The sequence below is a fragment of the Typopeltis vanoorti genome, chromosome 3 (assembly GCF_054136105.1).
Source record: "Typopeltis vanoorti isolate ZY-2024b chromosome 3, IOZ_Tvanoo_1.0, whole genome shotgun sequence".
Classification (NCBI taxonomy): Eukaryota; Metazoa; Arthropoda; class Arachnida; order Uropygi; family Thelyphonidae; genus Typopeltis; species Typopeltis vanoorti.
In genome coordinates this window covers 125,526,370-125,554,114 of record NC_143551.1, presented here as the reverse complement: position 1 = coordinate 125,554,114, position 27,745 = coordinate 125,526,370, and the positions used below count along the sequence as shown (strand labels likewise).

At 36.1% G+C, this 27,745-nt stretch overlaps 1 protein-coding gene across 1 annotated transcript in view; it reads left to right on the top strand.

Annotated features, from left to right (window-relative positions):
- Positions 1-27,745, top strand: part of LOC150108540 (V-type proton ATPase 21 kDa proteolipid subunit c''-like) — a 167,154-nt gene that overhangs the window by 104,898 nt on the left and 34,511 nt on the right. The gene's annotated exons all lie outside the window — the stretch shown is intronic.

Genomic DNA, 27,745 nt, shown 5'->3' with positions numbered 1-27,745 from the left:
TACTAAAAGCCAAGAGATAAAAAGAGAAACTCTATTTTATTTTAAATAAATAAACTACACAACTAGTTTCATCTTCTTAGAAGACTTCATCAGGTGCATGACATGAGAAAAATACCAACAATTATTGCAAGAGAAACACTATATTAGCATTTGAAGGCATTCTGTATATCTTTTCATTGTTGGGTGTGTGCACGTGTTCAAGATCTCGTGAATGCCAAAGTTGGATGCAGCACAATAACAGTCAGAGATTATAATTTATTTATTTTTTTATAAATATTGCCCACTAGATAAAATTATTTTAGATGGTTTGCTATATCACTAACTTATTTTTAAAAAAAAATTTAAAAAAAAGTACTGGATTTAGCTTGCAGAAACTTCCTTACTTTTGACTAAATCTCATGGTCCTTTGATTTAGGTTATAGAGATGTAATAAGCAGGGTAGTTCAAAACATTTCAAAGCAAGCAAAATATACACTTGTAAAATTCAATGCAATAGAAATTTTTAAATTTTAAGCATCGACTTTTACAGAGGTCGTAAAAATGTGTAAATATAGTAAAACTACATGTTGCCATACTAATTGTAAACCCATATGGGTATCTGGCACAAAGAGTAATACAGAATTGTTCTCAAAATTATTAATTAGTATAAATATTCAAGTTGTGCACTTTATGTATGCTTATCAAATTGATATTATAAAAATAACCGAGTATTGAAATAAGTTTAACTTAAGTAAAAGGGATTAAAAAGGATTATGTCTGAGGTCTAAAAGCTAACTATAGTGCTTGAAGGTCATTCAAGTAAGGAAGTTTCCAGCCTTAGTTGAAGGTCAAGACCACTGATGTCAGAGTAATTGCAGGATATTCAGGGGTTTCTGACCCTGAATCGTGGAACTCCCGAAAATGGTATATTGGAGGCCTGAAAGACAAGCTCTCTCTCTCTCTCTCTTGTCGTCATCTAGCTGCAATCTGGAGGTCAGGTTGGAGTTGTCGATTTGCAACCTGTGGAGGAATGGGCGGTGGTAGGGAAGAAGTGAAAGTTTCCCTGATGTATAGAAAATAAAGGAATTTGACTCATGCACCAAATTCAGGATGCTGTAAGTCGATCTAGTTCCTTCGCCGAAGATGTGCCGCTGCTCCTGCACATGAAATACGGAACAATGCCTGTCGAGCACCATATGAGGAATTTCAGTATGCTTAATGGATTGGAGAAGTTTGCAGAAACAGCTAAGGACCTTATGTGTTAATAGGACTATATGTATTGTCAAGGACCTGTGAGTTGAAATCTTTGTGTTAATTAAGTACAAAAGGATGATTATGAGTCCACTGGACATAATGTTACTAGGCTAAATGAGAATGTCGCAGATAGCAAAGATTGAGATTGTAATGATAGCATAGCATAAGTAAGGATAGTGACCTCCAGAATTGTATAATATGAGAATCTCCTCTCACTATAAACGGGAAGTTCAGTATTATTAGATAGAAATTGAGATTCATGTCAAGGTTATGAAAAGTATATACTAGTGTAAGTTTTTCTTTAAGTTACAATAAATGTTTTGTTTGTTTAATAAAGATTATTGCCTGATCTTCGTACAATGCACTGACTTGCAAAAACTTTGAACCTGTACGTTTAGAACTTGGGGAATTGCCACAACTATCTATTAAGCCCACAAATAGATTTAGCTATAACATATCTCTGATGCTCTACGTCTAGAATTCAGGTGGCACAGTCATTAATCAAATAAATTTCCTGATTTCTTTTTGCAAAGGAGATAGTTATCTGTACCCATGAATAAGCCTAGTTCATAAGTTCATTCACCAGCAGCATCACCTTTTGTAGGAATCCTAAGGTTAAAGTGATACTAAGAAAAGAATAAGGAATTAAGACGACCACACTATAAGATAAGAACAAAGATATGATATTACAAAGACGAAACGACACATGTTTAACGATGGCACAGTCGACAAGATTTAATCCACAATAATTAAATTTGCATAAGTGTGGATTGAGGCAGTTTTGAACAAAGATCATGGTGGTAGAAGTGTGATATAATTAGAAATTGTCAATTCTATTAAATCATGAATATGGATTGTATGACTTCTGACCATACTAGTAATACTACGATGGGCGACATGGAGCTTTTTAGAACTATCAACCATCACCTCATCATATTACAATTCTCTGGGAATGACAACGACGATGTTTTGTCTTTCTTTAATTTCATCGAAGAGCTAAGAAATATTGGTAACTGGTCGGACTTTCAGCTTTTGATCCTACCGAGGAATAAACTAGTTGGGAGGGCCAAGAGTTTCTTGCCATTCATCTCCAGTTCTCCAAGACACCTTGGATACAAGAAATTCAAGGACATCCTGATTTCCCAGTTTTCCAAAGTACGAAAGAAAGGAAACTGTCACAGACTTTTATAACTGATTATTAAATCTGGCAAATGGTCTGAGCGTTTCCAAGGAAGATAAAGACCATCTTGATTGGGCTGTGTTCAACCAGTTCGGGCTGGGAATAAGGGAAGAGTATAAGGAAACAGCTTATAAGAAGAAGATAAAAAATTTAGAAGAGTGTTTCCTTGCTGTAAAGGAAAGAGAAGAGAGGGTAGGCAACCTCCATCCTGCTCGAATCCCAACCAGGTGCGTACAATAAGGAAGGAAAATGTATCTAAATCTGACTCGAAGCGAGAAGAGGACTTGGATGCCTTAAAAGGAAAATCAATGAACACCGAAGAGAGAAAAGTGAGGACAAAAACAATGTGTTGGTCGTAAATAAATTAGAGGATGAACAACTAACCAACCAGGAATTTGTAAACTCTGCTGACATGGGGGATTTGCGTTTGCTGATCAAGTGGGAGGTGGAGAAATTACACAAGCTGTACTTGAACGACTTGATTCTGTCATCAAGCAACTGCAGGAACTCAGGGCCAAACCCTCCAGGGACTCCTCAAGTCAGGAAAGAGAAGACCGAGATTGGAAAAGCAGGAGAGAGACATCCCCCCCCAGTGCTACAGTTGTAACAGGTTTGGGCATATTGCCAGGAACTGATTCAAAAATAGGAGAAACACCACTAGAGATGAGCGGTACGAGTCCAATAGTGTGTTCACTTGCCACTACCCCAGTAACAGACCAAGGAAATTGGGAAAGAATCTTGTAGAGCAGCAAAAGAAATCGATGATGGTAATTCGGAGTGAGATAAAAGAAGTACTACCATGTAACGTTCTGATGGATACAGATTCCCAAGTATCTGTGATTACAGGAACATTTTTCAACAGAATAAGATCCCGAATCTCGAATTGTGTAACTATACTAAAGAGACCAATCAAATTGACTGGAATTTCTAATTCTACAGTCTGTGCTCAAAGAAAGGTGACAGTCAACATGAGTTGCTGGTTTTTGTCTGAATGTCTCACAAGAGTTGTTAATTCTCCCAGACACTTCTTACCCGAACACTCAGGTGATTTTTGGTACTGACTTCCTAGAGAAATACAGGTTCTCGTGTGATTTTGGCACCAAGCAAGTTTTTTTAATGGGAAGAAGACAGTCGAATAAAGAGGGAGGCACTCATAGGAGACAGATATCCAAAACTAAATGTGGAAAGGTCAAAAGGAATAGTTTCCTTCATCTATAAAGATGAAGGAAACCCAATCAAAGCAAGTATTTTGGGAATATGTGTCGCAAAGACAACTATGCCCCCTTTGTAGGATTCCTCAGTAGAAGGAAATTATCATCAAGAAACTCGGAAAGAAGCCTACGTCATCACAAGTGTTAAGGTAGCAGCTAATGAGAGGGAAAAGAAGGAGCCTGTAGAAGAAAACAGTAGTTGCACTGTCAAAATGCACATTGAGATGGATAAAAGCAGCAGAAATCCTCATCGTCGAGATTGCAAAGGGCTCCATACTCCAACCATACATAGGAGAAATCGCTTGCTCAGAAAACATGACTCAGACAACATCAAGGCTAAGAGACCCAATATTATCCCAGGAGGGAGATTAGAGAATACCGAAAGAAGAGAGTGCTTTCAGGTGAGATATTTTCTAAGATCAAGAAAAATAAAAAAAAACTAAAAAAAAACTGGTTATTGTCCCACCCAGAGAACGAGTGCAAGTTAAACTAAAAATAAAAAAAAATCTTCCACATTTGTTTAAAAATTTTTTTTTTTTTTGTGAACCCTTTGTAAAATTTGATGCAATGGAAGTTTTTAAATTTGAAGTATTGACTTTTACAGAGGTCGTAACAATGTGTAAATATAGTAAAACTACATGTTGCCATATTAATTGTAAACCCATAGGGGTATCTGGCACAAAGAGTAACACAGAATTGTTCTTAAAATTATTAATTAGTATAAATATTCAAGTTGTGCACTTTATGTACGCTTATCAAATTGATATTGTGAAAATATAGCCGAGTATTGAAATAAGTTTAACTTAAGTAAAAGGGATTAAAAAGGATTATGTCTGAGGCCTAAAAGCTAACTATAGTGCTGAAGGTCAATCAAGTAAGGAAGTTTCCTACCTTAGTTGAAGGTCGAGACCACTGACGTCAGAGTAATTGCAGGATATTCAGGGGTTTCCGACCCTGAATCACGGAACTCCCGAAAATGGTATATCGCAGGCCTGAAGGACAAGCTCTCTCTCTCTCTCTCGTCGTCATCTAGCTGCAATCTGGAAGTCAATTTGGAGTCGTCGATATGCAACCTGTGGAGGAACGGGCGGTCCTAGGGAAGAAGTGAAAGTTTCTGCGATGTATAGGAGGTAAAGGAATTTGCCTCGTGCACCCAATGCAGGATGCTATGCATCGACCTAGTTCTTTGACGAAGATGTGCTCCTGCTATTGCACGTGAAATATGGAATGATGCCTGTCGAGCACCATACGAGGAATTCCAGTACGCTTAACAGATTGGAGAAGTTTGCAGAAACAGCTAAGGACCTTATGGGCTAATAGGACTATATGTATTGTCAAGGATCTGTGAGTTGAAATCTTTGTGTTAATTATTAAGTATGAAAGGATGATTGTGAGTCTACTGGACATAATGTTACTAGGCTAAATGAGAATGTCACGGATAGCAAAGAATTACTAGGCTAAATGAGAATGTCACGGATAGCAAAGATTGAGATTGTAACGATAGCATAGCATTAGTAAGGATAGTGACTGTCAGAATTGTATAATATGAGAATCACCTCTCACTATAAATGGAAAGTTCAATATTATTAGATAGAAATTGAGATTCATGTTAAGGTTATGAAAAGAGTTAAATGAAAAGTATATACTAGTGTAAATTTTTCTTTAAGTTACAATAAATGTTTTGTTTGTTTAATAGAGACTATTGCCTGATCTTTGTACAATGAACTGCCTCGCAAAAACTTCGAACCTTCGTATGTTTAGAACTTTGGGAATTGCCACGACTATCAATTTAGCCTACAAATAGATTTAGCTATATCTTACATGCTGTAACATATCACCGATTCTCTAGAATTCAAGTCGCATAGTCATTAATCAAATAAATTTCCTGATATCTTTTTGCAAAGGAGATAGTTATCTGTAACCCTGAATAATCCTAGTTCATAAGCTCATTCACCAGCAGCATTACTGTTTGTAGGAATCGTAAGGTTAAAGTGATACTAAGAAAAGAATAAGGAATTAAGACAGCCAAACTATAAGATAAGAACAAAGATTAGATATTACAAAGACGAAACAACAACAACACCAACGTTTAACACACTGCTTGGAAAGAGGTCAATAGACACCTGATATGGACAAGGTGCATTGTTCCATGTAACAAATTGTGTTTGTAATTGGCAGCTGTGAGAAGGAAACTGATGGAGTTTGAAAGAGATGTTATGATAGGATGCCATGTTGCAGGACCATCTGGCAAATTGTTGACAAATTAGGCCATCCCAGGTCAACAATCAATAACACCATACTAAGATGGAAGCACAGAGTCAACTGCAAGTACTACCTGCAGTGGATGATCCGCCACACCCACTGAATGTGACGTAGGGTACTATGAAGGATGATATGTAAAAACAGCCATTTGTTGGCTGATGTGTTGAATGCAGAGTTCTGTGCATTAACAGGAACATGAGTCTTCAACAACAACATTCAAAATGGAGACTCACAACATGGGGTTTCCATAGTAGGACTGCAGTAGGCAAGTCCCACATTACCCATACCCCATAGGAATGCTGTAGTCATTGCAGTGAAAGGAGGTACTACATCTTATTAAGGTGGGCACCATGGCTATTTGTTCCTTACACTATGGTCCATCGATTTCTTTCCAAGCAATGCGTATAATTGGAATACTCCTGGGTGTGGTGAATGCCTGTTGAACTTCTCTTACCAGAATGCGTAACCTCGACTATGAGATTTTAAGATGGCGGTGTGATGGTATGGTTTTGTTTTTCCTGGTTTGGCTTTGGACCTCTTTGTGGTATGAACATTGAACTCAGAGAGTAGTCTGAACATTCTGGACAATGCAATGCTTCCTAATTTGTGGTATTTCTATGGAACTGACCGTTGCTCTTTAAGCAAGACAATGCACGTGTTATAAGGCTGCCGGTATAACTGCATAGTTTGTGACATGAACATTGCCACACTTGACTTACCCCCACAGTACCCTGATCTCAACCCTATTGAAATCTATGGGTCGAATTGGAGCATTGAGTGAGGTCAAGGGACATCCACTCCACAACAGTCCAAGACCTCATTACATGCCTGCAGGAAGAATGGTCCAAAATTCCCATTGATTTCTAACATATGCTTGTGGAAAGTATGCCCCATAGGAATGCTGTAGTCATTGCAGTGAAAGGAGGTACTACATCTTATTAAGGTGGGCACCATGGCTATTTGTTCCTTACACTATGGTCCATCGATTTCTTTCCAAGCAATGCGTATAATTGGAATACTCCTGCTTTGATGCTGATACACGTAAAGAGCATGGTTGAAAATACCTCTGATGCATTAAGAATTAGCAACAGGAAAGAGAACGATAACTATATATAAATTTTAAATAACTATGCAATGTTATATTTAAGCTGTAGCGATCAGGGAAATGGAATGGAAGCACTTGAAGAGTAGAGCAATGTGAGTAAATTTCAAGAAGAAATTGGACAGACTAATTTGTATGTGTGTGGTACCAGAGCAGAAGGTTCTGGTATGGAAAGAAATAGAGGAAATGTTTGAGTGAATTCCGAGGGCAGGTGACAAAAGAAAATCTGGATGCTTGTTAGAGAGACTTAAACAATAGAATGACAAATGAATTAGAGACAAAGGTTTTAATAAATTAAAAAAAAAAAAACTACATGGCTAATGATAATAAATACTAACTGGATTTTTGTGCAGGATATGGACTACTAACACCATATTCCAACCTAAAGACGTGCATAAATTCACATGGATGGAAGTTATATTTGGGATATTCTTTTATCCTGAATAAGAACATACAAGGGATTTGAAATAGGATGTGAGCACTGTTTAGTTTTGAGGATTAAAATGAATATTATACGGAAAAGAAAGGTATGTGTCAAAGTTTTAGAGTTGAAGTTGAGCATCTTTCATTGGTGAATTGACTTGGAAATACTGAAATATTATTGCAGTAAAAATTAGTTTGAAAACAAATTCCAAATCTTCAAGGATCAGTTGCAAAATTAAAAGAAAACATTGATTATTCATGCATGTTGCATAGTCTAGATAAGAACTTGGTGCTATGCACAGATGGGATCTTAGCACATATGTTAAAGGAATGTTTATTTTAACTGGTTAGGTACCTTGAGAGTACATAACAGGAAAGGATGATGCTGATAGTATGGAAATTGTAGACTGGATTGCATGTATTTGCAATCTACTGTTGCATGTATTTGCTTAAATGAATACTTATCCAAGTTATTTCATGCCACTGAGCATGGAATCAGAGGATGGACTGTTGTATGAACAGGTGGTATATGAGAAATCAAGTAAACTCTGGTAATGCTTGATGGCATATAATTTTAAGGGAATGTTCAAGGGAATCAGCAACACCCTTGACGTGTTCAGCTTGAGCCTAATGGGGGGAAAAAAGTCCCAAAGAAATGAGGTAGGGTAAGACTTACAGGTCTGTCTTGGTATCTTTGTTAAGATATTATGGAGATTGGTAAGGATTACAATTCATAATTGAATTGATAGCATCAGAATTCTCTACTAAGTTTGGCTCAGATTTGATTACAGGATGATAATGTTTGGACTAGGAGAGCTGACACTATCATATTGAGATTTCTCAAAGGCTATTGAGAGGCTGTCACAAGTTGATATTTAAATTCTGGTGGGATTGGATAAGATTAGCTAATTGAATAGGAGAGTGCCATCTGATAAGTATGATTGTTAAGTGTACAAGTAAGCAGTATCCTACAACCATAACTTTGTTATAGGATACTGCTCTCCTACTTATCAGATCTTGTCTTCTAAGGCACAATGACCATGCCATCTTAGGTTAGTTGAAATGGCATGGTCACTTTGTCATAAAGATATAAAAATCAGTCATAAAATGTCATAATCTTTTTTTTTTTTTGACTGATTTTTATATCAACAGCTTTTAGAGCAGTCACTCTGTTTAGTTAAAGAAACCTACGAACTTAACAGTTCATAGCATCTACATAAAGTACTATAAGCTTTTAATGCCTTGATTTCATTATTACATAGCATGCATCCTTGCTTTACATTTGATTTTATTTCATTTTTCTTGTTTATTCTGCTTCTCTTAGCACTTTATTACATGCCTCTTTTAGATCTACAAAACACAATCCTAGTTATATTCCAATATTTTTCTGTGTTGATTTTCAATACATATCTGAAGCAGTCAGCAGGAAATTTGTCATTCACAATTTTTATTTCTCTTTTATATGGATTTCTAACATAGAGCACTACCTCCACTCATTCTATATAACCTTCCAACCAGACCTGAATTATTATGATTATTGCATGGGTGAATTCAAAGCCTCATCACAAGAGAGAGATGTGATGAATGCATCTAGTGTGAATGAATTTAAGAGAAGAGCTGGTTATATATGGCCTCCTTGATTCTCTGGAAGCATCTGATCTTTCAGATCATTCCCTGTATCATTTATATATAAAAACAGTAGTGGTCCATGCATTCTTGTAGCACACTGTTAGTCACCTGCTTTCTCCTGGATTCTGCTTTTCCATATATTAATCTTTGGTATTATTCATCTAGGGCATGACTTATCCTTTACAAAGTATCATGAATTCTTTGTGAATTCATGATACTTTGTGCCCATTTCTGAATTCTATCTTTAAATAACTTTTCTAGTACTTTTACCATCACTCCCAGGATACTGATTGGTCTAATTTGCTAGAATTATTATTAAATGATATTGCTGGAGACTCCTTGTGGGAGACCCACATTAACATTTTATATGCACATAATGTATCATGCAATGTAGTTACTGTAAACAAATTTTATACATTATATATTTGAGTATTTCTTTTTGAATATTATCTGCTCTAGCTGCCATTTTCCACGTTTCAGATTTCTGGTAGTGTTTTCTATGTTCAGTACTGAAAAATTGCATTCTTTGTTAACATTTCCTATCCCACTATCCTACTGTTTATTATCTCATTTAATGTTTTTTTTTTTTAAATAATCATTTTAAATGCACAAAATTCAAACATACATAACATAAAAACTAAACATATAACAATTTATCCAAACTTTTTCAGTTATTCTCCAGAGCATTTTACTGTCTTCATCCTGTTTATTTTCTATAATTTTCTTAAACAGTTTAGCTACTTATAATGTAGTTTTTTACAATTTTCTCTGAGGGGAGATACCAGTTTATTAGCTAAGAACTTTTTGATTTCTTCTTTTCATGGACTGCTTCTTTAAATTCCTGTGTTCACAATGAAAATCATATTTTCTTTGCCACATATTTCCCTAGTTGTAGTCAGGGTTTCTTCAGATTTTACAAGTGAATCTATGTGATTTGATTCTTGTTTTTAAACTTTTTTTTTTTTTTTTTTTTTTTGTTGAAAGTAAAAGTTTAAAAAAATTCAAATTGACTATTTGCATATTTCAGTATATTTGACATCTGAATGTCATCCATGCTTATATAGCACCCATACAGGCTCCGCGTTTAGTAACTGAGTGTAGTGTAAGTCGCTATCACTATCCCCTCCCCCCAGAAAACTTAAACTTTTTTTTTGGGGGGGGGGGTACTTTTACCAGCACTCCAAAGATACTGACTGGTTTAATTTGCTAGATTTATTATTATGTATTTATGGAATGAATGCAAGTTTTTGGATGTGGAGTGAGTTTGAGCGAAGATTGGATTTGTATAAGAGGGACAGCTGACACTTGAATGCATTTCATATCAGGAGTCTTGAAAAACTAAGCTTTGTTATTCATAATTATTATGATGTTAATAATATAAATACTAAAAATAATGAACACATTTTGCTACCTTAATATATATAGCTTCTTCAGGGTTTAGGTACCAGTTTATGTAATTCAAAAAGGATATTGGAATAATAATACAAAATTGTTAATTTAAACAGTTTCATATTATTAATATGAACTGGTGAAAAACAATTTCCATGTTGCAAATAGTATAATTGCCATGGGCTTTCTTGTATTGCTACTATTACATTTTATTTTCTTTATTATATTACATAACCTTATCTGTTAATTCACTTCTAAAGCATCCATTATGTAGCAGTTTCAAATGAAATTCATTATGAACTCATGCTGAAATCTAATGTAGATGAATTTGTATTGCATAAATGAAGAAAAGAGGGATTGTGGTTCAAAATTATGTTTTTCACAGTGGGTCCACAGCAATGCCTTCAGTTTGGAGAGAGAGATTTTTTTTTATGGCATGTGAAATAATTAGCTTGCATTACTGGTTTAAAGAGCATAATAGTATCAAAGATTTTTCTAATTAAGGTTAACATTTGCAGTCATAATAAACAGTGAATAGACAGTGCACTAGTAGGTCAGAATTTTTTAGTTATAATTTATCCATGAATGATTTGAACTACATATTTATGAACTGATACAGAAGATCAGGTTAACTAGAAGGTGTTCTATAACAATTTTTCTTTCATCCAATAAGATGGAGAAAAATTGTTATATACTAAAAAAGAAACCAATTCAGCTTTATAGAACACTTTTTTCTAGTTGAAATAAATTTGGTCATGAAGGAGAAAAAATAAAATATATATCATAATACCAGAAAATAAAGGCCACCTATGTTTGCTCCCAGAAGATATAGATACTAGCCGGAATACTTTGGGCACTTTTATGATCATATTATGATTGATTTAAATTGAGAATATCTTGGCCAACTAGAGTTGCAACATCAGTAATCAAGTCTTTGCATCATCATCTTGCATTGTATGGTTTTTAATTCTATTTTTGGTTTCTTCTCTTTTGTGCTCCCCCTCACACTTGGCATCAGTTCTCTACATGTTCTGCAACCTCATGTGGGAAGGATATTTCCTCCAATGTCAAAGCAACAGTAAAGGTAATAATAGCCTTCAAATGAAGAAAGACTTTTTTTTTTTTTTGCAGGGGAAGGGCACTTTTACTGATTATTACTGATACTGATTGGTCTGATTTGCTAGATTTATTATTATGTATTTATGAAATAAATGTGAAATTTTGGATGGGTGGCATGAGTTTGAGGGAAGATTTGATTTGTATAAGAAGGATGGCCTACACATGAATGCATTTCGTATCAAGAGTCTTTAAAAACTAATAGTTGGTATGAGACCTAACACGGTCAGGGAAACTAAATTATAATGGGAGGAATGGTGAGAATCTGTATGTAGGAGTGACAATGTTATGTAACTATATTAATGACTAGAATAGACATTTAAATTATAAAGATAAAGTGCCATTCTACAAATATCCAGGAGTATATTACATTCCCTGTTCCTGTGGTCTTGCCTACATCGGACAAACTTCACGAATTTTAGAAATTAGACAAAAAGAACATGTTGGTGATGTAAACCACAACAGAAGCATCTTTTCCGGCTTAGCACATCATTTCTGTACGTCTAACCACACGATAGATTGGCAAAACAGCTCCATGCCATATCTCGATGACGACTACAGGCATCGTTTATTTAAGGAAGCCACAATAGTGTCAATAACCGGCGGAAACCTCAACAGAAATCAGGGTGTAATTCTAAACAGTTCGTGGAAAAAATTGATCCTCTCTCTCAATCAATCTGAACTACAGCTAGCCAGTAATCACATTACACGTCTACAACGCATGCGTGATAATGAATAAGAACAATAAGTCCTCTCTGTCACGCAAACGTGTAACCATAGCTACTAGTTGGTTTACAACGTTTTTTATGTTCCTTTCAATTTGCATTTACTAGTTTTCATATCACCGTAAATGCCTTGAAAAAGCCAGACAATTTGCTGGCCAAACTGGTAGGTTTTAATATAAGTTTTATTGTAAACTGGTCTATATTAATAAAATTGTATTTCTAGAATAGACATTATAATGGAAATGATTATGAGCAGTAATTTTATGATAGTAAGATCTCACTAATGCCTACACATACAAGGTCCCAGCATATTGAACAAAGCAACGAACTCTACCCCTTTGTTTCTGATATAACTAGCATTCATGTACAAACATGAGCTACCTGCATGTTCTTCTTTAGTGCCTTATATATGCAGACATCTTTGGCACACGTTTGCTGGGTCCAATTTTATGTTCGATTTGGACCCAGCAAGCGTGTGCCAAAGATGTCTGCATATATAAGGCACTAAAGAAGAACATGCAGGTAGCTCATGTTTGTACATGAATGCTAGTTATATCAGAAACAAAGGGGTAGAGTTCGTTGCTTTGTTCAATATGCTGGGACCTTGTATGTGTAGGCATTAGTGAAATCTTACTATCAGAATCAAATTACTAACTGGTATCGAGTGTAAAGGATATAGTATTTTTATGAAGGAGAGGAGGGGAGGGGACATGCTGCTAATGATATCAGATGAATGAATCCAGTTAGTGTTGAAACCTGTGACTGTAATACTAGTAACAGGTTTTCATGTGGCAGTCAGTTTTAGCCATCTGGTGTGAGATGGAATCTGACAAGATCAAATACATAGTGGGGTGTTGTTATTAGTGATGAAGTGCATCACCAAATAAAAATGATGGGTGCAAAAAGAGTAATCATAATGAGGGGGGGACTTGAATTATCCCAACATTGATTTGGTAGATGTAAAATCTCATGAGACAAATGAAACTGAATTTATTGAGCTGTTGCAAGACAGCTTCCTTAAGCAGCATGTGACAGAAGGAACTCGAGGTCAGAGAGTGTTAGATTTGATTATGGTGTCAGCGGGTGTTCATTTAAAGACATAACTATTCTGCCTCTGGTTGGTGACAGCAATTATGCAGTACTCACTTTGAAAGTGGAAGTTTATGAATGTTCCATTCAGAAAAGATTATATGCTGACTACAGAGCAGGAAATTGCCCAACTGAGCAGTATTGGAAGAATATCAACAGTGCATGGGCAGTGTACTTTAAAGTATTTACAAAATACTTAAATGATGCAATGTCAGAATGTGTCCCTAGAGTTTGAAGAATAAATAATAGGAGTGAAATGGATGTATAATCTTATCAAGCAAGAGATTCGTGAGAAATGGATGATGTGGAAAGAACACTGTGAGTGTAAGCATGATTTCCATTATGGAAAATTATAAGTATCTGTCCAGAAGAGTCACAACTGTCATATGGAAAGCTAAATCTGAATATGAAAAGAAATTGGCTCTGTAAGCTAAAAACGACCCACAGGAATTCTATCGTTATGCTGCAATTAAAAGAAATAATGAATATGAAAGGATAACTCTACTTGATGCAGATGGTGTGAGGGTGACAAATGCAGTCAACTAATGAATGCTCATTTTGTTAAAAGCTATCAACCTGGCAAATGCAACATTGAGCTCACTGCTACTTCTTCGTTTAGTGAAGAAACTCAGGTGTATGAGAATGAGGTATTAGAGTTGTTGAATAAGAATTTAGCACAAACTGAATAAGAATTTATCAATAAGGACTGATTGGATATCAGTGCAGATGTTATAAGAGTGTTCAGCTGAACTGGCTTGTCTTTGACCAGTCTAAATAATTTGAGCCTCAGAACAGAGATTCCACAGGAGTAGGAACAATGCATGTTAATCCCATTGCACAAGGGTGGTGAAAGACAGATGTATTCAACTATCAATCTATTAGTATCTCTGGAGTGGTGGTGAAGATTTTGGAAAAGTTGATAAGGGTTCACATTCAGGAATAGGTTGATAGAAAATCTCTACTTTACGATGAGCATCAGGGGTTTACTAAAGGAGGGTCATGTTTTAGTAACTTGCTCACATTGTATAATAATTTTACAATGTGAGCAAGTTGCTAAAACATGACCCTCCCTAATGGATACACCATGATACTTTGGGATTTTGCTAAGGCTTTTGACAGAATACAACATAGAAGACTGTTATATAAATTGGAGAATATGGGATTGGAATATAAAATATTAGCTTGGATAAAAGGATGGCTGATTGCAGATATCAAAAAGTGGGTATATGGGGGATGTGAGTCTGCAAGATTTAAGGTAACCAGTGGTGTACCATAAGGACCATCCTTGGTCCGCTTTTATTCAGTGTGTACATTAATGACATTTGGAAGGATTTGACAGGTGACATATAGCTGTTTGCTGATGATTCAAAGATAGGCAGGTTAATTAGGAATGCAGCTGATGTTACACCCTGATAAACAAGAATGTAATAATTTCAGTTATCATGGTGTAACAAGAAAATAAAAATATAAAATCCTATGTAAGTAGCTAATACAAAATATTTAAAGGCAGAAAAAATGCTTGCATCCAAGGAAATTAATTATAGCAGAAATTGATTGTTTAACTAAATAGAAAAAAGGGGAATCTTATTACAAAAAAGATATGAAAAAATAGGTTAAGTAAGACAAAGAAGATTAGAGATAAGAATTTGTATGTGAGAGACTAGTTTAACACTTGAAAAAAGGAGATTAAAATATTCAAGTAAATTCTAAAAGGGGGATTAATTTAGTATAGAGGCTAGCTTAAAACAAATGACGATCGCTCAAAAAATTCCCGAAGTGAGACGTCACGTGAGAATCGCGGGCAAGCGAACCGTAACATGTTTTGGGCAGAAAAACGCGACTTTAATTGGTGAGTGAGATCGACTCCAGAGGGGGGGAGAAATGAAATTGAAGTAGGTGCCGATAGGGGCCATGCAGATAAAAGGTTAGGAACCCCCCCAACACACACACACACACACACACACACACACAGGGCTTTTTTTCCTCAGAGTTTCCTCACGAAATTTTCGTATAGGTACACAGGTTTTCCTGAGTGATGGCATAGGAGTTATCTCCGTCCGAAGCAACAAGGAAACAAAGTGTGCGAGAATTCGATCCCGTATTCCTATTGCAAGAGACGAGGAACGCCGTATGGTTACGAGAAGGAAGGAATTGTCTGTGTATCTCATCATCCAGTACTCATATCGAGGGAAAGAAATCCGTGCCCACATGATGAGTTCCATAAAGATAGAATAGAAGATCCTGTATGTGTCCTTTATTCAAGCACGAAAGGTATAGATCGTGAAAACCAGGTTTCGTCCTAGAAAGGTACTGTAAAATCTCGTATCAATTGAAATCGCATATAGCTGCAATCATTGTTAATTACTGGACAGTCGAAGATATACTGGGACTTTAGTACAAATCAGAGTAGAATGAGAGTAAACTAGTTTATATTATTTGATAAGCATTTGTGTGCTAGAGATTTATATATGCGCATGGTATTTCATATGAGAGTGTCTTAAGGGTCAAATGTATGTATGGGCATAGCGAAAGGATAGTTTAACCTATATTGTTTGTTTGTAAGATAGATAAGGTAGACTGAATATAAACATTAATGTCCATAGTATTATGGCAATATAGAGCATTCTGACTAGTATAAGATTAAGTAAAGTGTTAATTTTTTCCAGGATTATATGTGTATATCTATATGTATAAAGTCCGTTATGACAGCATGATCGCAAATTCCCATATAGGACTTTGCCCTAATACTTGTATTTTGCTTATGTAATTTTGTAATTTTATTCTTAGTATTGAATTGTGTTTTATATAATAGAAATTGAATTGTACCATGTTTGAGATTTTAAATAAACTTTTGTTTCATTGATGATACAGTTGTTTAAAATTGCTGCCTAATATACCAATTGAAAAATGTGCGAACCTAATTACGCGGGAAATTAATGTGTTAAGTTATGAGTAAAAGGTCACGACTGCTTAATTGTTTCACGCTCAGACATATTTTGGTAATTGCTCCTTGTTTTTGAATTATATATCTTAAACTAAATGTCCTGAAAGGTGCAGTATAATATAAATATTAGGGACATTAAGGGGAGAAAAAGCTTAAATATTTGAATTTTGTAATATCTCGTGCATTGTTAAGTTTTGAATAAAGAAAATAGAGAGATTCACTTGAAAGGATAAAAGAAAGTTTAATAATCGTAGATAGGGACACAACACTGATATGCAGTATTTGCAGAATGATTTGAATAGGCTGGAATTGTGGATATTGAAAAATTAATGTCAGTTAATGTGGTCATGCACTTTGGCATGATTAGATGGTGTAATATATTGGGTGGTATTATGCTAGAAGAAACTGATCAAGCTAAGAATCTTGGAGTGTTAGTTGAGAGGAAGTTAAAGTTCAGGGACCTAGTAGCAAAGATTGCAAATACAACTCAAAAGATAATTGCAATGCTGAAATGAACTTTGACATGCCAAGATAAGGATGTCATTTTGCCTATTTACAAGACCTTTATAAGACCTCACTTGGACAATGTGCACATGTCTGGTCTGCTGGTTTCTGTTGTGAATCTGATACAGTGGAGAGAGTGCAAAGGAGAATGTTTAAAATGATATCAGGATTGTGGAATACTGATTATGAAGACAGATTGAGAATTTTAGACTGCAGACACTAGCAAACAGGAGAAAGAGGCGGTGATATGATTGAGACTTACAAACTTCTGAAAGGGTCATACAGGATTTCAGTTGATGGAATTTTTCAATTTATGGAGGGTAGGGAAAGAACAAGAGGGCATCCTTGGAAACTGAGAATGAATGCTGCTAAAAAGGGGGGGGGGTGAGGTCTAGATTTTTCTCTCATAGAATGGTATGTGATTGGAAAGAATTGCCATTGGATGTTGTGTGTGTGCAAGCAGTGTGAATGAATTCAAGAACAAGTATGACAGATGGTACGTGTAGTATGTAGACTCCTTCGACGAGTTCTTGACTCCTTGAAGGTCTCTCTCTTAATAATAATAATTATATGGTATCTATATATAGCATATGCTTTTACTGTAAGAAATTTAAATGAGGATTGAAACTTCAGTTTCACTGGTGCAAACTATAATTGTCTTTGACAGTGTAGTGTTCTCTGAAGGATCCCCCCCCCCCACACACACACACACATCACAGCTATTTGCATGGACAGATAATGATTAGTTGGTTTATAGTTTGTCGCAAGTACAGCAAAGGTCATACTGCACCATAGCATAGGTTGCAGCAATACATAAACAGTCAAAGAAAAATTGCAAACAATATGCATGTACAAAAACCAAACCAAGGAATGCAGTATATACATGTAAATAAAATTACAGTAAAGGTTTCAGCAGTACATATAGTCAAACAGAAATTAGTAAACAATGTACATGCACAAAAATTAAGTTTCACAATGCAGTATCTACATATAAAATTACTGAAAAGGTTACAGCAATACATAGTCAAAAATAAAATAGTAAATGTGGGTACAAAAATTGAATTAAGCAATGCAGTATCTACATATAAACAAAATTACAGTCAAATGTGTTTATACAAATTAATTTTTTTTAAAAGGTTAAAAACATAATGCAATCTGTTTGAGTCTGTTAACATCTACCTGAGTGTATATGGCTTGTCTAGATAAAGAGCTGGCATTCCACCAGAATATGACAAATAGGGAGACACATATTTCATTTTTCGCATGCAGGAGGATCATCAGCCTTCAGTAAATAAGAATGTGTAAGATGACTATGCCCTATGTGGTGGAGCCTAGCAAGAACAATTTCCTCTCTTCTCTTTCTACGTTGACTAGAATACCAATGCTTAATTTCAGGCTTAATGTCATATAATATGTTTATCAATGCATCCTGCCATTGAGCAATTAGCTTTGATCTTAGTCTGTATATGGTACTGTCAGACAGTACATAAACAATACCAGAGAAAGTATGAACTGATCTAGCAACTGCATATATGCAGTCTTGTTTCCCTTAATTCCAATGTAGCTGGGGATCCAGCACAATTTAACATTAAAATGAATGGTTTTCATTTTGTACAACTGGTGTAACAGCTCACGCAGCACTGGATGCGGATTATACATAGGAGAAGAGATTGCCTGTGAAGAATTCGATGAATCTGTATAAATACATTTTGGTAGTGGTTTTCTTTTATATGCACAAGTGTAAGCTGAATGGCATGCAACTCTGCTGTATAATTACTGCAGTCAAGTGGGATTGGCTGGAGATAGTAATGTCAGAAAACATAGCAGACATCCAACAACACAGATATCAGTTCTTGAGCCATCATTATAGATGGGCAAAAAATCAGAGTGGGCTGCTCTGTGTGCATTAAACAATTGCAGGTAGACAAATGGACTATGAGACTTCTGTAGCTGACAAAGTGCCATGGAGAGATGCTGTCATGTTTGATGTAAGCAATGTTATTAACATTCATGCCAACAGCCTGCATGGTCTCTTTAACACACATACCAAAAGGATGTATGGCAGTCTGATGTGTGTGATATTGAGCTTCCCAATGCAGAGAAAAGAGACTAATCATAGAGTGATCTGGGCGAGATTTTATCTTTAGGGCATAATTAAGAGACAACTGTTTCCGTCTAAGTGATAGAGCCAGTTCAATTGCTTCAACATAAAGACTGAGTGGGTGATGTGTGAAAGGCACCGGTAGCTATCCATATATCCTGATAATGGATAGGATCCAACTATCGCAGGTTATTCTGCCTTGTAGAACCATAGACTTGAGACCCATAATCCAGCTTTGAACCTATAAGTTCATGATAAAGATGAAGCAATTGAAGATCAATCAGCATCCCACTCATAGAGTGCAAAGGAAATTCAATGCTCTCTTTCACTTTTATCATAGTTGATGAATGTGCAAGGAATGTAAGTTTTCTGTCCAAGATGAGTCCCAAGAACTCGGCTTCTGTAGCTACTAGAATAACAGTTCGTCCCATTCTTAATTCAGGATCTGGGTGAAGAGTGTGTTTTTGACACTATACACAGACACTTGCTGTTGAAAACCTTAACTCATTACTGAGAGAAACATGATCAAATTGTTTGTTGAAGTTGTCTTTCAATTACCCTCATGTTATGAGAGTGACAGTAAATTGTGAAGTCATCAACATATAGAGCATTGTCTACAGTGGGAGAAAGTTGTTTAGTGATTGAGTTAACTTTGATAACAAAAAGTGTCACACTTAAGACAGAACCCTGGAACACCCTGTTCTTGATGATGTGGCTGAGATAGCTTACTTCCCATTCTGTCTTGGAAAGTTCATGTAGACAAAGTTTTTTAATAAATACAGGAAGGTTTTTTATCTAATTACTATCTCCAGCCAATCCCACTTGACTGCAGTAATTATACAGCAGAGTTGCATGCCATTCAGCTTACACTTGTGCATATAAAAGAAAACCACTACCAAAATGTATTTATACAGATTCATCGAATTCTTCACAGGCAATCTCTTCTCCTATGTATAATCCGCATCCAGTGCTGCGTGAGCTGTTACACCAGTTGTACAAAATGAAAACCATTCATTTTAATGTTAAATTGTGCTGGATCCCCAGCTACATTGGAATTAAGGGAAACAAGACTGCATATATGCAGTTGCTAGATCAGTTCATACTTTCTCTGGTATTGTTTATGTACTGTCTGACAGTACCATATACAGACTAAGATCAAAGCTAATTGCTCAATGGCAGGATGCATTGATAAACATATTATATGACATTAAGCCTGAAATTAAGCATTGGTATTCTAGTCAACGTAGAAAGAGAAGAGAGGAAATTGTTCTTGCTAGGCTCCACCACATAGGGCATAGTCATCTTACACATTCTTATTTACTGAAGGCTGATGATCCTCCTGCATGCGAAAAATGAAATATGTGTCTCCCTATTTGTCATATTCTGGTGGAATGCCAGCTCTTTATCTAGACAAGCCATATACACTCAGGTAGATGTTAACAGACTCAAACAGATTGCATTATGTTTTTAACCTTTTAAAAAAAATTAATTTGTATAAACACATTTGACTGTAATTTTGTTTATATGTAGATACTGCATTGCTTAATTCAATTTTTGTACCCACATTTACTATTTTATTTTTGACTATGTATTGCTGTAACCTTTTCAGTAATTTTATATGTAGATACTGCATTGTGAAACTTAATTTTTGTGCATGTACATTGTTTACTAATTTCTGTTTGACTATATGTACTGCTGAAACCTTTACTGTAATTTTATTTACATGTATATACTGCATTCCTTGGTTTGGTTTTTGTACATGCATATTGTTTGCAATTTTTCTTTGACTGTTTATGTATTGCTGCAACCTATGCTATGGTGCAGTATGACCTTTGCTGTACTTGCGACAAACTATAAACCAACTAATCATTATCTGTCCATGCAAATAGCTGTGATGTGTGTGGGGGGGGGGGGATCCTTCAGAGAACACTACACTGTCAAAGACAATTATAGTTTGCACCAGTGAAACTGAAGTTTCAATCCTCATTTAAATTTCTTACAGTAAAAGCATATGCTATATATAGATACCATATAATTATTATTATTAAGAGAGAGACCTTCAAGGAGTCAAGAACTCGTCGAAGGAGTCTACATACTACACGTACCATCTGTCATACTTGTTCTTGAATTCATTCACACTGCTTGCACACACACAACATCCAATGGCAATTCTTTCCAATCACATACCATTCTATGAGAGAAAAATCTAGACCTCACCCCCCCCCCTTTTTAGCAGCATTCATTCTCAGTTTCCAAGGATGCCCTCTTGTTCTTTCCCTACCCTCCATAAATTGAAAAATTCCATCAACTGAAATCCTGTATGACCCTTTCAGAAGTTTGTAAGTCTCAATCATATCACCGCCTCTTTCTCCTGTTTGCTAGTGTCTGCAGTCTAAAATTCTCAATCTGTCTTCATAATCAGTATTCCACAATCCTGATATCATTTTAAACATTCTCCTTTGCACTCTCTCCACTGTATCAGATTCACAACAGAAACCAGCAGACCAGACATGTGCACATTGTCCAAGTGAGGTCTTATAAAGGTCTTGTAAATAGGCAAAATGACATCCTTATCTTGGCATGTCAAAGTTCATTTCAGCATTGCAATTATCTTTTGAGTTGTATTTGCAATCTTTGCTACTAGGTCCCTGAACTTTAACTTCCTCTCAACTAACACTCCAAGATTCTTAGCTTGATCAGTTTCTTCTAGCATAATACCACCCAATATATTACACCATCTAATCATGCCAAAGTGCATGACCACATTAACTGACATTAATTTTTCAATATCCACAATTCCAGCCTATTCAAATCATTCTGCAAATACTGCATATCAGTGTTGTGTCCCTATCTACGATTATTAAACTTTCTTTTATCCTTTCAAGTGAATCTCTCTATTTTCTTTATTCAAAACTTAACAATGCACGAGATATTACAAAATTCAAATATTTAAGCTTTTTCTCCCCTTAATGTCCCTAATATTTATATTATACTGCACCTTTCAGGACATTTAGTTTAAGATATATAATTCAAAAACAAGGAGCAATTACCAAAATATGTCTGAGCGTGAAACAATTAAGCAGTCGTGACCTTTTACTCATAACTTAACACATTAATTTCCCGCGTAATTAGGTTCGCACATTTTTCAATTGGTATATTAGGCAGCAATTTTAAACAACTGTATCATCAATGAAACAAAAGTTTATTTAAAATCTCAAACATGGTACAATTCAATTTCTATTATATAAAACACAATTCAATACTAAGAATAAAATTACAAAATTACATAAGCAAAATACAAGTATTAGGGCAAAGTCCTATATGGGAATTTGCGATCATGCTGTCATAACGGACTTTATACATATAGATATACACATATAATCCTGGAAAAAATTAACACTTTACTTAATCTTATACTAGTCAGAATGCTCTATATTGCCATAATACTATGGACATTAATGTTTATATTCAGTCTACCTTATCTATCTTACAAACAAACAATATAGGTTAAACTATCCTTTCGCTATGCCCATACATACATTTGACCCTTAAGACACTCTCATATGAAATACCATGCGCATATATAAATCTCTAGCACACAAATGCTTATCAAATAATATAAACTAGTTTACTCTCATTCTACTCTGATTTGTACTAAAGTCCCAGTATATCTTCGACTGTCCAGTAATTAACAATGATTGCAGCTATATGCGATTTCAATTGATACGAGATTTTACAGTACCTTTCTAGGACGAAACCTGGTTTTCACGATCTATACCTTTCGTGCTTGAATAAAGGACACATACAGGATCTTCTATTCTATCTTTATGGAACTCATCATGTGGGCACGGATTTCTTTCCCTCGATATGAGTACTGGATGATGAGATACACAGACAATTCCTTCCTTCTCGTAACCATACGGCGTTCCTCGTCTCTTGCAATAGGAATACGGGATCGAATTCTCGCACACTTTGTTTCCTTGTTGCTTCGGACGGAGATAACTCCTATGCCATCACTCAGGAAAACCTGTGTACCTATACGAAAATTTCGTGAGGAAACTCTGAGGAAAAAAAGCCCTGTGTGTGTGTGTGTGTGTGTGTGTGTGTGTTGGGGGGGTTCCTAACCTTTTATCTGCATGGCCCCTATCGGCACCTACTTCAATTTCATTTCTCCCCCCCTCTGGAGTCGATCTCACTCACCAATTAAAGTCGCGTTTTTCTGCCCAAAACATGTTACGGTTCGCTTGCCCGCGATTCTCACGTGACGTCTCACTTCGGGAATTTTTTGAGCGATCGTCATTTGTTTTAAGCTAGCCTCTATACTAAATTAATCCCCCTTTTAGAATTTACTTGAATATTTTAATCTCCTTTTTTCAAGTGTTAAACTAGTCTCTCACATACAAATTCTTATCTCTAATCTTCTTTGTCTTACTTAACCTATTTTTTCATATCTTTTTTGTAATAAGATTCCCCTTTTTTCTATTTAGTTAAACAATCAATTTCTGCTATAATTAATTTCCTTGGATGCAAGCATTTTTTCTGCCTTTAAATATTTTGTATTAGCTACTTACATAGGATTTTATATTTTTATTTTCTTGTTACACCATGATAACTGAAATTATTACATTCTTGTTTATCAGGGTGTAACATCAGCTGCATTCCTAATTAACCTGCCTATCTTTGAATCATCAGCAAACAGCTATATGTCACCTGTCAAATACAGGAGAAAGATTATAGAGGTCTTTTAATATGCCATAACTCCAGGTTGTGTCATAAGCTTTTCCATGTCAAAGAAAATTGAAACCAGATCTTCTTGCTTCAGAAATGTATCTCTTATACAAGTTTCTAAATGAACCAAATGGTCTAAAGTTGAACAGAGTCTACAGAAGCCACATTGTGTAGTGGAGCAATGATGAAGCAATGAAGATCAATCAGCACCCCACTTATAAAGTACAAAGGAGAGTCAATGCTCTCTTCCACTTTTCTCTCTTTTGCTTTCTAAATACCAGAGAAGACTGGCATTAACACTTTTCTCTAATATCTTACAAAGACAGCTGGTCACAGCAATAGGTCAATAATTATTTGCTTGGGTTGGATCCTTTCCTGGTTGCGGGATAGTAATGACAACTGACTTTTGCCAAGAATCTGGAAACTCTTTCTCTGTAAGTATTCTGCTGTATATATTTTTATGGTAGATGTTTTTATCATTTCATAATGGATGTCATCTTTTAGATGACATCAATTATGAAAGTCAAAGAGCTCTTTTTAGTTCCTCCTTAACAAATGGCTGATTGTATGGCTCATGCCCATTAGTAAAAAAATTTAGCCTTTGTTTCTCTTGCTGCTCTTTCAGTATTAAAAATTCAGGAGGATATGAAGCTGTTGCTGAGATTCTGGCAAAAATTTCTCGCCAAAGTGCCTGTAATTGCTTCGGGATCAGAACAACACTCCCATTATGGTCTAAGGTCGAAAAATGGTGTGTTCTATAGATATAGAACATCTTTCTCTGGATTTTATCCCATACAATTTTTTACTAATCATTTGATCAATTGAGGTAATTTGGATCATGATTGTTTTTGACTGATGTCTCACATAACGTGCTTTGGCCTCAGCATGCTTAAAAGCTATTAAGTTTGATGTGGTGGGATATCTATGAAATATATCCCATGCTCTGTATTGATCTTTTTTGGCTGTCTGGCATTCTGGGTTCCACCAAGTCTTTGGTTAGAGTGGAAATCGAGATGACATTTTTGGGATGGAGGATGTTGCTGCCTGGAGACAGTACAGTCTGCTACATACTCTACTGCTTCACTGATAGGTGTTTGACTTACTGTAAAAGTATTCATCAGCCTGGTCCGTTTTCCATATGGGCATCTATGTACAAAGAACAGGAAAGTGATTTATTATTATTATTATTATGTGACATCTCCAGGGAGTCCAAAGACTCACCGAGAGAGAGTGTGCCATCAGCATTGAATGATTGATCTTCTTCCATCTACTAACCGTACTCAAACTTGCTTAACTTTTTGCATAAGCCATTAGTAGCAGAGACTCTACCAATCGACCAACCTTTGTCCCACATGAGCAGTGGAAGAATGGAAGGGAAGCAATTGCAGAGTATGAGCAGGTAGGCATATAGAAGAAAGTATTGAATCTATTATTCAAAAGGGAGAGGTCATTATTGTCAAGGATTCTTTCAGTGATTCAACCTCTTCTATTTGTGTATTGGTCAGAGTATTGTGACCATTAAAGTCACCCATCAGAAGGATGTGTTCAGACAGTTTCAAGATAAGATTATGAAAATCGATTTCATTTAACTCAGCACTCAGTGGTGAATAAATTGAACATACTGTAATAAGAATTCCATGGATAAGTGAATCGCCACTGCTTCCATAGTGATATTAAGTTGGACATGATGGAAAGGAGTATGACTGCCCACTAGGACAGCTAATCCTCCATGAGCAGAACCATCTCCAGTTCTCTCCTTGCATAGAACAGTGAAATTCATTGAGGTAGGGTCCTCATTGGGTCTTAAGTATGTTTCCTGTAGAAAGAAACAGAAAGGTTTGTGTTTCTGCAACAAAATCTTGATATCATCAATATTCTGGCATAACCCACGACAGTTCCATTGTAAAAATTTTCCTACTGTTTTGGCTTTATATGGTTTTCGAGAAGTTTAGGGCTTACCTTTGTCAGGTTTTTATTTATCAATTGTTTTTGAGAAGAATGGACGACCAGTATCCCTCTCTTCCTCTGGGTAAAATATTCAATATGATAATTAAAATAAGTAAATATTCAACTGACCCTAACACTGATGTGTTAAGGTCAGTTGGAAAGTTTTACTTTCAGTAGATACCGAAGTATCCATTTTTTTTTTTTTTTCTGTGGGGTTGTCTGGTAGTTTATCTTGAAAGTAGGTTCTCATCAAATGGAATCATTTTTGGAGTTGTATCTGGAGTAAGACCATAGGTCATGCAATTGATGCCCTCAACAGAAAAGCACTTACGCTAAAGTTCAGGTATGGGGAAATTATCAGATTGTGGAATACACATACGAGTTTGAGTTGCTGTTGACATTTTCTTAATTGTTACCTTCTCAACATACAAAGATCTCAGAGCAGGTGTGGTGGTGGCTAGTTTTTTTTGCATCCTTATATGTTCTGCTTTAATTTTTTTGTATTTCTTTTTCATCTTTCCTCTTCTGACATGGATGATCTCCCTGACAGTTGACACATTTAGCTTTATTTGCCAAGCAAGGTTTGTTATCATGCTCTCTATTATCACATTGGACACAGGTGGCAGAGCCACGACAGGCAGGTTAGGCATGCCCATATTTCTAACATTTAAAGCATCTTAGCAAATTTGGGAGGTATTCTAACAGGACAGCTGAGATATTGTGCTTTTACAGATATTGGAAGCTCAGCTGTGTCAAAAGTAAGGATGAGGTTCCTGGTTGAAACTAGGCATCCATGCCTACATATCAGAATGCATCTCACACCCATTATTTCCTTATCTTTTAGCTCTGAACATATCTCCTCATCAGGAAAACATCAAGATCTCATTTGATATCACTCCTCTACAGGAATTGAGTGTTTTATGAGGTGTTGATGTTGCTCCCAGTAGTTTCTTGGATTGTTGCTGACACAATGTTTCCACAAGGATATCACCAGAATGTAATTTCTTAACAGGTTTGGGAGATTTTGCCAGTCCTTCTAAACCCTTCTGAATAAAGAAGAGTGACATTTTCCCTACTGGCTTTTCACCTGTTGTATGGATGATCAAAAACACTGGTACATTTATACCAGTATCATATCCTTTGTTTCTTATTTCTGTTACTAAATGCTGTACCTACAGTATCAGTACTTGGTTAGACTTTGTTAGGGGCCTCTAGAACGTTTGAGGATGAAGAATTTATGCTCAAGGAGGTCTTGGTTTGGCACTAGAGCTCCCCACCCACCATGGAGCCATGGATGGACATCCACTGACTGGCAAGCTATGACTGCACTCAGGAGTGTAACATCTGGGCTACCCTGGATTCTATACCAGCACTACAGTAAGCCTTGAATCACGACCCCGGATCATGGGATGAGAGACTTACTGCGACACCATCAACCCTTGCAGGCAAGCCCACTAGCCGATTGTTCCTGGCTGGGCCATCCAGGATTGCCCATCTTCCTGAAGCAGAAGCCAAAGTAGTGCAAGACTACCAGGATTCCCCCCCCCCCTTCTCTGGATGTCCACCATTTGCACCACACTGCAAACATGGCAGCAGGGGGTTGGATCCCAGCGATGGTGATCTGGAAAAAAGGTTAGTAAAAAGGACTCAGGAAAAGTAGAGCAAAGCATACAGGAAGAAAAGTAAAGAAAAAAAGGAAGAATGAAAATGGCCAGTACCATCACTGCAAGGTCCCTGCCACCACAAACAATTGTCCCACATGGAGGGGGGGGGGGAATTATGCTGAATTTTGTAACAGTACATTAGAAATGCTAAATTGAAACAATTATAAAATGACCAAAACAGTTTTTGCTGCTTTTGCATGGAAGAAATTAGGCATCCACCTAATTTCTTCTAAAGAAATTAGGTGGATGCCTTTCTAGATAGTGCTTATCCATTGATGCACTTTTAAAGTATGAGTGGTGCTCAGCCAGTTGAGAAAGCACTGAGAAGTATGAGTGTTGTTAAAGCACTGATTGAGAAGTGTGGTTAGAAAAAAGTGACAAAAAAATGGGTTACTCCAATATATGTCCTCATTTAGAAAAGATCTACTGAATGAATGCACAATTTAAAATTAGATGTATAAAAAAGTGTGTGTGTGTGTGTGTGTGTGTGTGTGTTTG